At 36.0% G+C, this 13,944-nt stretch overlaps 1 protein-coding gene and 1 non-coding gene across 4 annotated transcripts in view; one reads left to right on the top strand and one right to left on the bottom strand.

Moving 5' to 3' along the window:
- The window catches only part of EPHA6 (EPH receptor A6), a 999,349-nt gene that overhangs the window by 98,429 nt on the left and 886,976 nt on the right, over window positions 1–13,944 (top strand). The window lies entirely within an intron of this gene.
- LOC118150052 (U6 spliceosomal RNA) lies at window positions 11,640–11,742 on the bottom strand. The gene has a single exon (XR_004737813.1). It is a non-coding gene; the product is annotated as a U6 spliceosomal RNA (small nuclear RNA).

Here is a 13,944-nt window from a genome sequence, read left to right as displayed (position 1 = left end):
GATCTTTGTCCGTGCTCTTGCTGCCACAGACGAATACACTGAGAGGACGCTGTTGCAAGTCTGCAAGGATGACCACATCAAGAATCTTGCCGGGGTTGGGATAATGTCAGGAAAGAATGTATGAATAGTTCAGGGAAGAAGGCACACGAGAGTTTGTTGACTTCAAAGGATATACCGAGAATGTAGATGGTGCAAAAACCAACAGAGTTGTGGTTGAGATGGCAAACACCTTTAACGTGGGCATGGATGAGGATGATATTGAGGACCTCTTATAGGTGGTTCCTGACCAATTGCTTAATGATGAGTGGAATAGGAATGCATAGATGAACAAGAAACAAAAGTGCCAGAAAAGAAAAAGAATCCTCCAGAAAATTCACACATGTTTAGTAGAAGCGTTTGCAGACCTAAACAAATCTTCCTAAAGATTTGAAAACATGAACCCCAACACCAAAAGGTTTTCATTAATAGAGAAGAATGTTCATGGCGTATTCTCTACTAACAAGCAAATCTGTGATGAATAAAAGAAGCAAAGCAAGCAAACCACCGTGGACAAATTTCTGAAAAGTGTGACCTGTCTTCTGGAAGAGCCTCAGGCAGGTTCTTCAGAAAGGATTCTAGAAGGCACTGTGGTCATATGAGATGACAGCTCCATGCCTGCTTTTGCCCCTGAAGACCTTTCAGTGGGACAAGACAAGGAGGTGGAAGACAGTGGATTGAGGATCCTGAATCTGTGCAGACCTACGCTAATCTGTGTTTTTTGCTTAGTTTTTCACACAAAAATTGAAAAGTAAATAAAAAAATAGAATAAAGGTTGTAGAATAAAGATGTAAGAAAATATTTTTAAGCAGCTGTACCATGTTTGTGTGTTAGGTAGTATTTTTCGGAATGAACCACAGTTTAAAAAAATTTTTAAGTTAAAAAAAAGGTTACAGTGACCTAAAGTTAATTTACTGTTGAAGAAAGAAAAAAATAAATTTAGTGTAACCTAAGGGTATAGAGTTTGTTAAGTCTACAGTACCGTGCAGGCATGTCCTGAGCCTTCACCTTCACTCACCACTCAGTCACTGACTCACTCAGACCAATTTCCGACTCTGCAAGCTCCTTTCATGGTAAGTACCCTACACAGGTGTGCCATTTTTTATCTTTTGTACTGTTTTACGTTGTTATCATACCATTTCTATGTTTAGATACAAAAATGTTTACCATTGCGTTGCAATAGCCTAGAGTATTAAAGCTTCTAGTGTTTGCCTGCAATCCTGGGCATACCTTGGTTTATAGATACATCATCTGCTTTGATCCACCATCTTTACATGACCATCTTTTCTCTGTGCATATCTGTGTTTTCACACAGCCTTCTCATAAGGACACCAGTCATTGGATTTGAGGAGTACCCTAATTCATTACGGTCTTATCTTACAGTAAGACCATGTACCTATTTGTAGCCTAGGTGCAGTAAGCTGCACCATGTAGTCTATGTGTGTAGTATGCTTCATCATCCAGGTTTGTGTAAATATACTCCTTGATGTTTGCACAATGATGAAATCACCTATCAATGCATTTCTCAGAAGGCCTCCCCATTGGTAAGCAATGCATGACGGCAGATATACATTTCCAACATTCTTGCTATCCTCTTCTTTTAGCCTCATTTTACTCTATCCCCCTCCTTTATTTTTACTGTTTTTATAAATGAGGTTTTTCTATTATTTGTATCATTAACATCTTAAATACACTTATGAATCTTTTCAGACTACATAGGGATGTTATTTTCATCCACGCTTGCTTTTTATTTCTGATGTTGAGTTTATTTGCTTACTTCCCTCACCTGGATTTCTTCAGAACGATTGATTTCTTATTGCCAAACTAAGTTTACAGACTGCCCAGAACCCTTCTCTGTTTACTTGATTTTAGCATCCTTTCATGTGTTAAAGTGGACAATGAAATGGTGTAAAAAGTCTGGATTCAAGCAGTAAGCCCGGTCCCTGCTTAAGTCTCACATGAACGACTTTTAGTTCTTTGCTCTGCCATGGGAGTTAAAACTACCAGCCACAAGCCATGATCTTCCTTTCAGACTAGGTATCAGCAGGCCTGTGGCATCAGGTCTCCCTCACTTTGCATCGGTGTTGCTTTTCTCCTAAGGAGCTCTTATATTGTCTTTATCCTGGCTAAATAATTTTGATTTTTGAGTTTTACGTTTTATCATTTTCCTATCTTGGGAAAGAAGGGCCCTCAAAGCAAGGAATTATTTCATCACCTCAATGGGAAATTCAACTTAACACAAGCAAGACTCTTCACTTACCTGTTGGATAGAGGGCCTTTTACATGCCTGTTTGGTTCTGCAAGTTTTCATTTATCCATTCGGGTTGAATAGTATAAGCCATCTTTTAAAATTTTTAGAAACTTCCGCCCTTAGTCCTTGAAAAAAGTTACCACAAAATTAAAACAGCTATTTTTCCAAATATTATTATAGTATTTTAGGAAGAATTATGAAAATATGGTTTGACGTTATTGTAATAAAGATAGTATGATTTTTAGAGATATATTTTGTTGTAATTCCCTGTTAAGGCCTCTATAAATGCTAATGCAAAGTGTTAGCAAAGTTTTAGCAAAGTGTTTGTACAGAATCAATTGGAATTCTATGCCAGTTATCTTTTTCTTTTATGTGTTTGATACTTATCTGGTAAACACACGTATGCATACACATGCACACACACACCACACACACATGCTGTTTGTCAGGATTTTTCATGCTATATGGTAATCTTGTCATGTGGCTATTAGCAAACCAAATTTCTTCTTATAGCAAGTATAATCCATTTTCTTATTTCTTTGAAAGCAGATCTTAGTAGGTGCTGGAACCTGATGGTACTGGGAAAAGATGCAAAGCAAGCTATCCTTTTCTTCTGGCTTTTCAGGTTTACATTTAGGAAGAAGAGAGGATGTCATTGAATCAGAGATGTGTCTTTATGTATTCTCATTCCTAGGCTGAGTCATCTTTTCAGAGACTCGCTCTCTGTTTAGAAATGCAGTCTGCATCGAATGTCCTCAAAATATGCTCTTCTGCAGCCTGTTCCTTCTGTATAAAACTAAATGTGTCATTTGTCCCTCAGCAGATGTTAACGAATATAAACAGAAAGTCAAATGCAGCTACATATATAGAGAGAGAACAGCAAAATAAAGAGGGAGAGGTGCTAACTGAAATTAAAGTGCAATATAGTGACTTTCTTTATGTAAAATTTTTTTCTCGATGAATTGCAAAATTCATAAATATTTGTGATTATGTTGATTGACAGTGTGAGTGATGTGACATACATTTTCAGCACATCTTGGCCTTTCAGGGTACATGAATGTGGCAATTCCTTCCTTTGACTATGGAAAGTGTAATGTAAGGGAATGAAGTCGTCCTCACTGGTGAACTAGCTAATGCTGTTATTTAGGGCCAGACGGTTATTAGGGAAAAATATTTTATCCTCATTGCAGAATTTTAAATCTTAAAACTTGAAAGGTTTTAAAACCTAAAAATGAAAAACAGAAAATAATTGATTTTGTAATATTTGCTTCAGTTTTAAGAAATCAATGTTGTTGCAGTTATCTATTTTGTTGCAGATAGTGCTGAACAAGGAAAACACCTATTGAAACTGAGATGCATATTTGAAAGTTAACCCTTAACTGAGACAATGTCTAGAAACGAAGGGCAACATTTACATCTATTGTCTCATTATCCAGACTATTGAAAAATATTAAAGCAGTGAACTCAGCCTCTATGATTACTTTTTAGTATTTGTGGTGTGACTTACATATTGTTATGAGGAACCATGCTAAGGATCAGAAATAGATTTTCATTGAAATGGGAAAACATAAGGATGTCTTAGCATAGACAACGGAGAAGGATACTTTTACGCCTCAGCGATGCCTTCCTGCCTTCATTCCCTCGTTCCAACTATGACTTGTCTGATTTGAGAGTCCAAATGATAATTCAGATTGTAAAAGACTCTCATTCTCAGTGCTTCTCCATTCATAAATTACTTAAATAATATGTATGAAATATAATTTGTAGATAATTTCAGTAACCCATTATGACTAGCTAAAAGTTTGACCTCAGGAATTGTTATATATCATATATATTTTATTATGTATTAGTATCCTAGGGCTGTTGTGAGAAATAATCACAGAACTGATTGGCTTAAATAACAGGAATTTACTGCCTCACAGTTCTAGAGGCCAAGAGTCTAAAGCCAAGGAACTGGCAAGACCAAGCTCCCTTTGAAGGCTGAGGAAGAAATTTTTTCTTGCCCTTCTTAAGCTTCCAGTGTTTGCCTGTTATCCTTGGAATCCCTTGGTTTTTAGGTGCGTTGCTCTACTTTCTGCCTCCATCCTTCCATCTTTATCTTCCCCCGCTGTATATCTGTGTCTTCACACAGCCTTGTAAGGACAGCAGTCATTGGATTTGAGGAGTATCTAATTCATTATGATACTATCTTAATTACATGTGCAAAGTCTTTTTTTCAAAATAAGGTCATATTCATATATATTTGCCAGTGTTAGGGGGAACATGAAGTTGTGGGAAAAACTACAGGCCAGCATGTTAATTTTTGTGATATAAAATTTCTACTTATGATCTAAAGTAGAGCCATGTGGCCATCAAATATGTAGGATAATTCAATATGAAGTCAATTATTTTTACCAGTGTGTGTTTTTTTCTTCAAAGTTAACATCTGACATCTGAGTAAACTCATTTTCATCAAGAAGTACTTGGAAAGCTAAGGAGAGTTAAACACAAAGCATTATTAGAAATATGTAATAGTTATAGATTAGTAAACAATTAACTGCTTTGTCTTTTGTTTTTTGGTATTTCACTGATAGACCTGTGGTAGACCTGTTCCCTGGGATGATGCTGTCTGTAGTAAAATCTGAAGAAGTGCTGTTAAATACAACACAGAGAAGAATAGAAACATAGGGATTTTGGAAATCTGCACTTTTTTCTTTTTCCAATTTCAGGAAATGATCTTAATTCACACTTTAGATGTGACCTCTAACAGCCCTTATATAGATCTTGGAAACTTTGGAAATTGATGAAAACATGTAATGATTTTCTATGAATTTTTGGTGATCTTACAGGTGCTCCCTACTAGGAGGCTTTGATTTATTCTGTACTATGTATCATGGGAAAATGGAGGAGTATTATCCAGGCGGTTTCATTTAAGATAAAATGGAAACTATTAATAATTACCCCGGGATAATAGGTGTAAAGAGGACACTTGAGCCTGCTGCCTATTTATAAACCTACCGATCTTTTTATTGCTAATTTGAATAATTGTTACTCTCACATACCTCATCATAGAAGAGAGTAATGATCAGACATGACTTCTATTAGTCTTGGTTAATGTGTCATAGTCATTGAACTATTGAGAAGAAAGGTACTAATGTAGTGGCATGACTGCAAAATGGTGTTACCTGTTTTGTGAAATCCCACAGAGGGAAGAAACTACATTTGTAATTTGGAAGAAAATGTGAAAGCTACTGTCTGTTTAATTTAAATTCATGTGTAATGAGTTAAATCTATTCTTGCATATATATCTTTTTTCCCAGTTGCATGGATTACTGAAAATGAAATTAAATGGTACTGAAAATCATCAGAATATCATTAAAAATACTCTAAAACCCATGGATAGGGAGGGTCAACTGTATAGGAAACACTGAAGGAAACAGAGGGGCTTTTCAGGAACAGAGAATGTGGCTGTGACAAAAAGCATGGAAAGAGACATTGGATTTTGGAAATCCCTTATTATCTCTAGGGTGTTACTGAATAAGCAGGTTTACGTGGAGTGTGTTTGCCACAGAAATAGGTTCTGGCACGTGCCAATGTGATTAAGTACCCTATTCATCTTTGTCAGTCGTGGCCCTTCAAAGACTGAGCTCAAAGAATCGCTTGTTATGAGGAGGAGGACAGGAGGAAACATTTGAAAGAACAGATGATTAATGGCATTGTTACTGAGTCTCGTAGCCATTATGCAAAACCTACAGTGTTTGTGCAAGCAAAATGGAAACACATCCATGGATTTCCTCATTCTGAATCTTTGACCTAAAATACATTAACATAACAAGCCACATATCGAAAATAAACTTGATTTCATGGCTGCATAGGAAGTGGTGCTTAGTGTTGTTTCTAGCTACACATTTCACTGGGAATAGAAATGAGCCAATGTCATTTCTGTTGCATAAATTATAATATTTGGTCATCAGATACAACCTGTTAATAGAAACTAAAACTCATGGAGAATGAGACCTTCAGTAATACACAGTAGTTTTTGTCAATTTATGAGACTTTCATTAGCCAAGACATTTTGAAGCTCCATGCCATGGGTACGTTGAATTAACATGGATAAATGAAAAAAAAATCTATTTTGTACTGTATGTACAATATAACCTTACTTTTATAACAACAATACCTACCAAATGTTGGGGACTATACAAGTATGTGTAATATACATACAATCATGGAAATTATTTTGGCAGTGCCTTCCAACTGGTTATACTGTGGTGATCTATGACTTATTGGATTCAGGATTGGATTGAGAGTACTTTGGGAAAAGATGACTTTTATTTCTTTTAACTTGATATTCTTTAGAAAGTGTTTGAGAACTTCTAGAAAGGGACAGAATTATTAAAATCTTCCTTGTTGTAACTGATAGGATAAAAAATAAAGTCACATGATTTATAACATTCACATTGAAGGAACAACAGTCTTCATTGCCAAAACGCTGAGAATGGTGTATTGGCCCTTAGGTAAAAAAGGGAAAGAGGGATATTTAACAAAATTTTGGTTGCCAGTAAGAACAAAAAGGATCCTAGCTTCATTTTCTGGGTAAGATCCTGCAAGTATAATTATGTTTCTTAAGACTTTTTAGGTCACCACTCCTCACCTTCAAACAAGTCACAGAAATGGTGGTGTTATCAACTATCTGGACATAATTGATGTTATGCATTCAAGTGTCAGTTCTGCCAAACATCTATTAATAGGTGAGATATATAGTACCAATAGGAAGATTAACTACGATCCTGGAAAGTACTTTTTCATGGTTGTGCTTACAAATATTGTGCTTTTCAGGGACTTACAGATATCATTCTGGCTTACTACAGAGGATGGGGTAATTATGCCATTTTCACAAAGCTTATTACTGGTGTACAGTGTCAGCCTGTTATGTTGCTAGTAAGAAAGATGAAGAAAAGGTAAGACAAGGCCGTGGAAAGGACGAAGATAATGGAGACTGCTTGGCATTATTTAATATCTTATGAAATTTCTGCACTGTGAAGAGCAGGTATCCTTGTTAAAAAGGGAAGATATTTGGCAGAAAATTAATTTTAAAGCAATGTATCATCAGTCTTATCTAGTCAGGACAACAGAAACATCTTAGTTAATTCAAAGAGAAGGAATTTAAAACATGAATTTTTTTCCAAAGTATTAGAATGATGGAAGAGTAAAAGGGGAAGAGAATATACATAATTATCATTTACTGCTGGAAACTACTATTACCTCTTTGGCTGGAGGGGCAAAAGGCAATGACTCAGAGCCCTGTAATGGCATGCTACCGTGGCCACTTCTGCTGTTCAAATTACTGACTTTCTATTTTTCAGCAATGCTTGAGTCACACACCTCCTGATGCTACAGGAACCTTGGAGCCCACAGGGTAACTGAAGCCCCTGGACCCATCTAGGTCGTTGATGGAATCCACATTTCAGTTGCTACTACTGCACTGCCTATTGCTGGAGCCAGTGAGCACCGTGCTGCTGAGTCTGCTGAACTAGCTCTGCTTCTGCTGCCAGAGCCAGAAGCAGAAGGGGGGGAAATGCCTTTTCTCCTCTTGCTTTTAATTCCCTGCCAGGATCTCTCATTGACAGGACCTACTGGAGTCACATAGCACTGGGTTCTGCAGAATTGCAGCTACACATTGTTTTAGTTTATTCAGTAAGAATGTATTGAGTATTTACAGTGTGCCAGATTTATTTTTAAGCATTGGAGACTCCAAAGCGAAAAGACGAGACAGAAGTCTGCCTCTGTGGTACTCACTCTTTAGCAGAGTGAGCAAGAAAACAATTACATATTTAAATTACTATAATGTAATTACATATATAAATTGCTATAATGTAATGATAAGGACTAAGAAGAAATAAACAAAATGCTCTTATAAAAGTTATAGACATATCGGTGAAGTGTGCCAGAGTTGAGGGAGTCTACCTGATAAAGTGGCATTTGAGCAAACTTCTAAAGAAAATGGATTCTCAGCCATCTAGGGCTCAGCAGAAGAGCGTTCTTGGGAAAGGCGTAGCCTAGTACAAAGCCCTTCTAGCTCGGATGATTGGCGAGTCCGAGACCACAGCATGGAAACCAGCATGGCCGCTGCAGAGAGGCAAAGGCAAGTGTGGTAGCAGTTGAGGACAAAGAGGTGTCGTTCTCCTTCGCCTGCTCTGGGAAGCAATGCGAATCTCTTATGTGTGATTTTTGTCTATGGATCAGGGTTTGTATGTTATATTTTCCTGTAAAATTACCCTTACACTGTGTAATTTTTATGTTAATAAACAAAATGGGGAATGGGATAGTTGATGTTGATTTAAATGTCGGAAGACTATTCTTATTTTTAATGGGACCATTGAATTTTTGTTACTTACAAACTTTAAAAATGCTCATTAAAAAGTTTTTACCCCAAATTATCATCATAACTTCATAGTATTTTAATAATTTTTAAAGCAATTTTAGTGAAATAGTTAAGAAAACTATTTGCAATAAATGTTTTTGTTGAATTTCATTTTATTGAAGATTCTCACAGAGACTGCGTTAATAACAAGTAGCCCTTTCGATTTAGGTATTCTATGGACTCCTCTTTGAAAAATGTTGTTCAGAAGGTACAGCAGATATGTAGATATTTGTCACAATTTTAGCAGTGGTAATATTTCTAAATTTGATGTACAGGATGGTGATATGCGTAAGCTTCTGGTAAATAAGAAAGTTACCTATCAAACAAATTAAAACTATATTTCACTTGTCAAATTAAAATTGTAAGCAGACAACACTGATAAAGGCCCTTGATGCTAGTATCCTTGTGTGTGCTGATAGCTGTTGTATGCATTGAAAAGCAAATACGTTCCGGAAGCATAAAAGCAATAATAGCAGCCGTGTATTCTCTCCTGGTATTACTACTGATGAGACTCTTGGTAAAGGAATGCAAAAAGAGCACATGCGACATGCGCTTTAACATGTTAATTGCCTAGTTATTTAAGATTTCTAAGAGAACAAAGAAAAATGGCTTTAGAATTCAAAGTACATTCTTCAGTGAGTATACTTACGCTACTGCAAATAGAATTTCATCAAATTATAGATGTTTTGTGATGACTTCGGTCTATTAAAAACCAGGTTCTTAAGATCTTTTCTCCTCTGTAAAAAAGGTCTAATTTTATGGAAATACTTTGTTTTAAAATTCTTTTTAATAAAATATAAAATGTCACTTTTTGGGGGCTTTTTCTTGTAATTTTAATATTCAGAATTATTAGTCTTATGGAATTTTTTCTTTCCATGGCACTTGGCTTAATCATCTAACATTCTCAATTCTTCTAATTATCTACGAAAATGCAGATTTTAAAAAATCATATGGAATATTATGTCTTTATGCAAAGACAATCAATATGAAATTAAGGTAAAAGTTATAAATCTTATCTAAACCAAACTACGTATCTCACAATTCTGCAGCACTGGATTTTAGAATAGTGAATGTGCCTGAACTGAACTATCTCCTGTGTTTTGTCACTTGTGGAAAAGCTTGTAACTTAAAAAAGATTGAAACTTACGGAGACTATTAATTATTCTCATTAGGTTTTTCTTACTATTTTAAGAACTACCAAGAGTGACAACCTCTGCAGATGCAAAAGAAATTGATGTTAATAGACCATTTGTAGATCTTTTAACTATAGTAAACTTACAGGCTATGAGAATAATGAATTTTATCATAGATTACCTCTGCAGAATCTCAAAATTTAAGGTTTTGAAATTGAAATAACATTGTAATTTCATAATAAACAATGCAGGTATGTGTATGTGCATGTGCTCATGTGTACTCATGTGTATAGATTTGTATGTCAAAACTCAACACTGTGGCAACAACTTCTCCAAATATAGTTTAAATCTGCATATGATAGGTCTGCTGAGTACAGATAACATTGAGAAATCATTGAGAAACCCAGTAAATTACTAAAAATGTTATTTTTATTTTCCTGTTTAAAAAAACTGAATTATCCATATATTTTTTTAATTTATATATATATATATATATATATATATATATATATATATATATTTTTTTTTTTTTTTACTTTAGGTGCACACTGTATCTGGCAGTTCTCCCCATGTTATTCCTCCCTACCCTTCCCTCCCTCCCCACCTCCTGCTGTCTCTCACCTACCCCCACCAACTGACCCCAGTGTGTGACGTTCCTCTCCCTGAGTCCATGTGTTCTCATTGTTCAACACCCACCTATGAGTGAGAACATGCGGTGTTTGGCTTTCTGTTCTCATATCAGTTTGCTGAGAATAATGGTTTCCAGATTCATCCAAGTCCCTACAGAGGACACAAACTCATCGTGTTCTATGGCTGTGTAGTATTCCATGGTGTATATGTGCCACATTTTCTTTGTCCAGTCTATCATTGATGGGCATTTGCATCAGTTCCAGGTCTTTGCTATTGTACACAGGGCTACAGTGAACATACATGTGCATGTGTCTTTATAGTAGTACGATTTATAGTTCTTTGGGTATATACCCAGTAATGGGATTGCTGGGTCAAATGGAATTTCTATTTCTAGGTCCTTGAGAAATCGCCACACTGTCTTCCACAATGATTGAACTAATTTACACTCCCACCAACAGTGTAAAAGTGTTCCCATTTCTCCACGTCCTCTCCAGCATCTGTTGTCTCCAGATTTTTTAATGATCGCCATTCTAACTGGCGTGAGGTGGTATCTCAGTGTAGTTTTGATTTGCATTTCTCTAATGACCAGTGATGATGAGCATTTTTTCATGTGTTTGTTGGTCTCATATATGTCTTCTTTTGAAAAGTATCTGTTCATATCCTTCACCCACTTTTGAATGGGGTTGTTTTTTTCTTGTAAATCTGTTTTAGTTCTTTGTAGATTCTGTATATTATCCCTTTGTCAGATGGGTAGATTGCAAAAATTATTTCCCATTCTGTTGGTTGCCAATTCACTCTAATGATGGTTTCTTTTGCTGTACAGAAACTCTGGAGCTTAATTAGATCCAATTTATATATCTTGTCTTTTATTGCCATTGCTTTTTATGTTTTAGTCATGAAGTCCTTGCCTATGCCTTTGTCTTGGATGGTTTTGCCTACCTTTTCTTCTAGTGTTTTTATGGTGTTAGGTTTTGTGTTTAAATCTTTGATCCATCTGGAGTTAATTTTAGTGTAAGGTGACAGGTAGGGGTCTAGTTTCTGCTTTCTGCACATTGCCAGCCAGTTTTCCCAACACCATTTATTAAACATGGAGTCCTTTCCCCATTGCTTGTTTTTGCTGGGTTTGCCAAAGATCAGATGGTTGTAGATGTGTGGTGTTGCTTCTGGGGCCTCAGTTCTGTTCCATAAAAATATGGAACGCTTCACGAATTTGCATGTCATTCTTGCGCAGGGCCATGCTAATCTCTGTATCATTCCAATTTTAGTATATGTGCTGCCAAAGCGAGCACTGTCCATATTCTTTTATCAAGAAATTGCTAAGCAGATTGCAAGAGAGAGAAGTAGGAGACAAGGTAACTTCCATTCCCAGTACCATCTCTTTCTCTCTGTCTGTCTCTCTCTCTCTCTCTCTCTCTCTCTCTCTGTCTCTCTCTCTGTTTTTATTTTTCTTTCTGCATATCCTGCAGTCTCAGATTTCCTCTCTGTCTCTGTCTCTCTCTCTCTATGTCTCTCTCTGTGTCTCTCTCTGTCTCTCTCTCTCTGTGTGTGTGTCTCTCTCTTTCTTTTTTTACTTTTCTTTCTGCAGATCCTGCAGTCGCAGATTAACTCTCTGTCTCTCTCTCTCTCTCTCTCTCTCTCTCTCTCTCTCTCTCTCTCTCTCTGTGTGTGTGTGTGTCTCTCTCTCTTTCTTTCTGTTTTACTTCTCTTTCTGCAGATCCTGCAGTCTCAGATTTCCTCTCTGTCTCTCTCTGTCTCTCTCTCTCTCTCTGTCTCTCTCTCTCTCTCTCTCTCTCTCTCTGTGTGTGTGTGTGTGTGTGTGTGTGTGTCTCTCTCTCTGTTTTTACTTCTCTTTCTGCAGATCCTGCAGTCTCAGATTTCCTCTCTGTTCTGAGACTAACATTGTATGTGCAGTGCATCAAGTGTCAGCCATCTTTGGTAAGTTCACTTAAGTTCAGGCTTTTGTCTTCCCTGGTTCTCAGTTTCTTTGCTCTTGGAACCCTATTCTTCATACTGTAGCACCTACTCCACAATGTGTCAAGCTCCTCTTGTGTCACTTATTTACCAGTTGGGCATCTTGAGCACTCTTCCAGTCAGTGAACTCGTTGTATTGCAGATATGGCAAATTCAGACATCTTGACATGTCATGTGTCCCTGTGCTCTATTGTATCTTATTTAGAATATCTTTGTGTCTCTGCACCTTTGTTCACAATTTTCAACCATATCATTTGTCCTTGGTCGTATTTTTCTGTGTCGCTCACTGTGGTCAGTGAGACTACATAGCAGCAGCAGAATCCCACAATAGGAGGCTTAGAACAGCCACTGGGTAAAGACGTAGATCTTTAAGATCACCTTTTCTCTGGAAAGTTAAGCCTAGAGTTTGGGAAGGTAGTACAGAAATTGGTCACTAGAGGTAAAGGAGAAATCAGACCAAGGGTAGAGGGGAAGGACAGAGATAAGAGAGGACACAGGTTTCTGTAAGGATTGGATTTAGGTTTGCAAAACACTGATTTCCAGATAAATGATCTTTGGAATTTTGGTGAGAGTGGAGAATAATGAAGGAGAAGGGACTTGGGTTCTAAGAGATATTAATGGACAAAAGTAGGTCCCCTAAATTGACATTTATAAAAGAGGACTTCTACCACTTGCCCTGCTCTCCTGATGAACTATTATGGAACGTCATAATGAAAGGATATGCAGAAATTAAAAAACATATTCAACAGGCATGTTTTTGATTTCTATTATATAATTTTTAAAGATGTGTTTAGCACTTTCTTGAAGATTTTACTTAAACACAAGTTGATGGTTTCCTTGAATCAAAGTATTTTAAGATTAGCTATTTCTCTTAGTTGTTAATATTTATCATGTATTATGTTCAAGGGGCTGTTAAAGGTGTTATTATATACTCCACTGAAAAGGATGCTCAATTTTATTTCTTTTGATTATTCTGATTATCTGTTCACTATGATTATAGAAAACTTAAAAAGTAGGATTTATTAATTTCTTGTGGCTTGCAACTATTTCTAGACCTTTTCTTATTGTTAATTACTAGGAAAAATCATTTCGATATTTCTCTCATTATTTTATAATTGCCTTAGTTTTATTTTCATAAAACCAAGATATTCATCCTAATATCTTTTGTATGCACCTTATGTTTGCATTGGTACTTTTAATTTTAAACACATTTAATATTTAGTAAAAAATGTCAAGTTTTAGAAAAGATATAGGTATATTTCATGTTTTTAATTCAACTTTTATTACTTAATGATTATTTTATTATTGACTTTAAGCTATTTAGTAGCATCTCCACAAACTCATATATATATTTTGTGTAATTTGACAAAATAATTTACAATGGATCTTGAGTTATACAACCTTAGGAAATTGTCAGAAGTTCATAGTACCCTTCAAATAAATAGATTAAGATCAGCTTTTCTGTTCTTTCTCTATGAGTTCATATATATGTTTACAATATACATTCATGCATTGCTTAG

The sequence above is a fragment of the Callithrix jacchus genome, chromosome 21, assembly GCF_049354715.1.
Source record: "Callithrix jacchus isolate 240 chromosome 21, calJac240_pri, whole genome shotgun sequence".
NCBI lineage: Eukaryota > Metazoa > Chordata > Mammalia > Primates > Cebidae > Callithrix > Callithrix jacchus.
The sequence above is the reverse complement of the archived record's forward strand: the minus strand, read 5'-3'. Positions and strand labels throughout refer to the sequence as shown.